Source organism: Cryptomeria japonica, chromosome 5 (genome assembly GCF_030272615.1).
Source record: "Cryptomeria japonica chromosome 5, Sugi_1.0, whole genome shotgun sequence".
Lineage (NCBI taxonomy): Eukaryota > Viridiplantae > Streptophyta > Pinopsida > Cupressales > Cupressaceae > Cryptomeria > Cryptomeria japonica.
The window spans coordinates 825,190,037-825,195,036 of record NC_081409.1 but is presented as its reverse complement, the minus strand read 5'-3'; positions in this window follow the sequence as shown (position 1 = coordinate 825,195,036).

Genomic DNA, 5,000 nt, shown 5'->3' with positions numbered 1-5,000 from the left:
TTGGAAGGCATTGTTTCATTATCCTCGAATGCATGGAGGCTATGGAGTTGATCATTGAATGATCTCAAAGTTTCTCAAATAGCTTATCTCTCTTGGATGCATGTACTAGTGGTGGTTGTGGAATTGGCTTACAAATGGGTCTAGAATTCCTATTCTACTTTTTCCTTATGGATGGTTCTACTTCCATGGCTTAGATTCATGTTCCTTGGATCTAAAGGTTTTATAGATTTTACACTCAAAATCTATAGTGATGCTCATCTATGATTAAAATTTAATTGTTCTACTTGAATCTTTTTTGGTATTTTCAGAATTTTTGAGTCTTCTAGATATCAAGTGGGTATGGATTCGCATGGGTGTTCCCAAAAATAGTGATTTTTTAGTTTTTACACAATCAAGGAAAAAACTTGCAATTTTGTGGATCTACTGAAGACCTATTTTGTGGGCTTTGTTTCTATGAGGTGTTACTGGATGAGATAGTTGCAACTCTACATGTATGCTTTGTGCATGGTGAGAGAAAATTTGATTCTTTCTCTACATGAATATTTTGGTACATGATTAGTCACTCAACATATTTGTGGTTATGCTTGCTGGATTCCTAGGCTATGGTTATCGATGTGGACATGGTTGGCAAATCAGATATGTGCTTGACTTGGTGCTTGAGTCATGTTGTCTAAATGATTGTTCTCTTTGAGATCTTAAATTTATATTTTATTGATGTGATAGCGATTTTGCATGTTTCAGTGATTGGATCTATCAGTTATGCAGTTGTGTGCATTGATCACCTATTCAGTTGTAGTGGGCTGAATTAGATGTGAACTATCTGTATCCATGAGGTTTGATTCAATATTTACACTAACTTGTTAGCTAGCTTTGTTTGTGGTCACTTGTGCATTGCTATGGTTTCTTCTGGGATGAGAGGATGCATGATAAGTGAGTACCTAGATAGTTCATTATGATGGTATGATCAAAGAATAATTTATCGATAGAATACTGAGAGAGGGGTGAATTAGTATACTGAAAAACTGATACAAAGTTCCCAAACTCAAACTCAATCAAACAAAGTAATCATATCTCAGTCAAGGTCAATATTCATAAGAATACTTGACATCAACCGGTTTAACTATTATGACAACTTTAATAGTAAACAACTTCAATCTTGTGAATATCAACAATGGTTAATCATAGCTCAACATAATCATCTCTTAATGCTTCTACTTAACATGCCTTATCAGAGACTAACCAAATCAACAAATAAGATCACAACCACAAAAGCATTCACCACTTGGCACAAATGTTTATATGTGGAAAACCCAAATAGGTAAAAACCATGATGAGATGAGACACAATGATAGCTATCTAAACTCTTTCAAAGTTCTCCCTATTGGGAGCCAAATCCTGTTAGAGATTTATAGTGAGTCCTATTAAGAACTAATTCTAGTTAGGAATCACCCAGTTAAGGGATTTACAAATATGCCTTGTTGGAAGCACAATACCCTGTTAGGAGTAACCTCGCAGGAGGATTTAAGAATCCAAGCCAATGGACCACCTTGTTAGAGGATTTAATGAGTAAATAAGGTTGTTAGAGCTTACTCGGTTAAGGGATTTAACTTCTGCTATAATTGTTAGAAAACAATAATTTAGTTGATCTGTTTGAATAGCACTACTTTTGCTTGATCAGATCCTTCTATAACCTTCAGTCTTCCTTCACTCAAAGTGCAGATCCATTCACCAGTTTTTTTTAGGTTTTCTACCAAACTTGCTAACAACCTTAATGAACAACTTCATTGACCTTAAATAGAAACCAATTAGGTAGGTAACACAAAAAAATCTAATTCTCATCATCGAGATTACAAACAAGTTGGTATAATATTGACCGTTAGAAATTATGACAATCTCTTCACATTCTTCAAGACAATTTCAACCACTCCATGATCACCACTCTATTAGACTTTGTAACTCATCACACATTGTGCATTAGATGCAATCTCCTTTTCTCCTTCGCTAGACAATAACAAACATGCTAGAATGATTTGAATATCTCCTTAATCAAATGATCACATGTGTCTTCATCAATACCGCTTATCAGATAACAAACCATTAAACTTGGTCAGTTAGGGTTTAACAGTTGATAGGGTTTACCGGTTACATTACATAGAAAGGTTTAACCCTTTACATCGGTTCAACTCACAAACTTAACATACAGGTGTATGCAGGAAAAGTGGACGAATAAAACTTAATATGTGAAAATATGTTAATACTAGTCCACACACACACACAGGACTTCTTGATACAAGCTATGGAGTAACGATGTGTTACTCAGCTTCCCAAGGAGGGTCCCATGGTTCTCTATCTCACAATGTCCCTCAAACCAACATTTTTGCTCTCAGATTACTGAGCAAAATGGTTTAGGGATGGCAAATATGAGAACGAGAGATGCTTTTGATTGATTTAGTATGAAATGTGTTGTAAGCTATGTATGATGCTAAAATGCAATAAACTAGATGATAAGATGACAAGATTAGTATGAATACTATCCTAGCATAATATATTTAGTCTATGATTGAACTAAAATGATAAAGAAGTTACTCTAAACATGCATATTTAGACTAATTTATGATCTAAAGAGAGGCTAAATGATGAGCATAAAAATGATATAAAAGCTTGAAAGAATTTGAGCATAAGTGTGATGCTTCAAATTTGAAAGATGATTGTTAAAAATGGAGGAATGAGAGCTCTATTTATAGCCTAAATAGGACAATGGATGGTCAAGATTGAATGGTTTAATCAAGGGTCAAGTTTGAAAGTTGGGGATCCATGTGCACAATTGGCACCAATGAAATGGTGACAAGTGTCAACATAGGGTTGGGTTGAAAGAAGAGGTTGGAGGCACTAAAGGCCTGAGAAGACCTCATGGTTATCTAAAGGCTAAGAGTCAAGTCTAAATTAAGATTATCCACTGGATTAAGAGTTAATCCAAGGATAAACCTTTGTGGAAATGATTAAGAGATAATCATGGTCAAAGCATTAATGGCCTGATGAGACCTTTGGGTTGGGTAGAGGTTGAGTCAAAACAAATGTTTTAACCATGTGGGAGAGTTTGAATTAACCATTAATGGTTATTGGAGACTTTGGGGTTTAAGTGGTTGAAGGTTGGAAGCCTTCAATGGTTTTCAAAGACTTTAAGGGTTTTGGTGGTTGAAGGTTGAAAACCTTTAATGGTTATCAAAGACTTTAAGGTTTTTGAGAAGTGACTTCCCTTTGCTTAGGGATGTGACAAAGTTTAGAGGAGGGTTAGGTTAATTAGAAGCGTTTAGAAGATTCTAGAAGGGATTAGGAAGGGGTTTGGGATTTTGCAAGTGGATGGGGGGATAATAGGATTTAATTGAAATAATTTAATTCATTCAATTTGATTGTAATTTGGAGAAATTAAATAAATTAGATTTATTCAATTTAGGATAACTATTTAATTAAATTTGTATTTAATTAAAAGTGAATAGGGGGAATTTAATTGAATAAAATGATTTATTCATTAAATGGTATAGTGAATTTTATTTAAATAAATTGAATAATTTACTTAATTAAATAGAGGAATGTGGATATTTTAATTAAATTGGATTTAATCAAGTAGAGAAATGAACATAAAATATTCATTTAGGAATATGGTCATTTTTATATGTCTACATTTTGCCCCTCTTTGAAGTGACATGTGTGCACATGTTATTTCAAAGAAAATGATGCTTTATCATGATTTATGATCAAATGCAATTTTTGTTGTGTCGCTCTTTTATTTGCAAGTCATGCCCCAGATTCGATATTTGATGTGTGATGCCCCCTCGGGAGATGAATCAATTTTTTATTTTTTTTTGAAAGAAAATTTTTATTTTAATTTGATGAAGTTCGTATGATGTGTATGATGTCGTGCATGTAAAAGGTGTGTAGATTGATTCATCTCCCGATAAGTTACAACTGTTTTGGTATAGGTGAGACTGTGACCATATTACAGGTCCAATTGGCTAACCCTAATTTCATTTTCCTCTTATAAAAGGGGAAAAGGGGTCAAATTAGGTTCATTTGTGCTTTGTTGACTTGTGAAGAAAGAGAATTTGCTTTGGAGAGAAAATGCCTATTCCTTATCACAGACACCGTTTCGAGCACGTCTGGAGATATCGGAGACCTGCAGCGCATGGACCACCAGTAAGTCAACATTTTTGACCCTTTTTGGATTTTTCATTTTGTCATTTTTAGGGCTTTTTTTAATTTCAAAGTTTGGGCTTTTTGGTTTAGTGCGTCTAAGGCTTAGGTTAGCGCATACGAAGTTTAGAGTAGCGCATCAAGTTTTAAAATTAGAGGTTGCATCTGAAAATATTTTGTTAGCGCATAGGACTTTTAGGTTAGCGCGTGCACGTAGAACAGTGCATGTATTGCATTTGGTAGCGCTTCGCATCAATAGGGTAGCGCGTAGGTATGACCTAGCACATAGGAGCCGCCGGGGTTCGCATAGGGAAAGGGGTTTAGCGCGTAGGACTAACCTAGTGCATAGGGCTAAAAGGGTAGTGCTTAGGAAGGGTAGATTAGCGCGTAGGCATAGTCTAGCACATGGGATGAGTCAGGTAGCGCATTGGGTGAAAAGTTTAATGTGTAAACTAGAACTAGCGCATAGGTTAGATAGAATAGTGCGTAGGAGAGGCAGCGTAGCGCGTGGGGGTTATTTAGCACATTGAAGGTCTGTTTTAGCGCATCCAAAAAATTTTGCAATTTTGTCCGAGTTGAAAATTTGTTTTTGTTTGCCTGTCGTGTTTTGATGAATTTATCCAAGATGAGTATTTGTATAACTTGTTTTGATGTGCAATTTTCCAAGTTATGTATAAATATCAAGCTGTTGTTTTGATCATAATATGATGTATTTTGCGTGGTCTGTTTTAAGTTCAATGTGTGGGAAAGCCTAAGTTGTTTTACAAGCCGATATGGGTTGGAAACTTGAGTTGTTTTACAAGCTGATA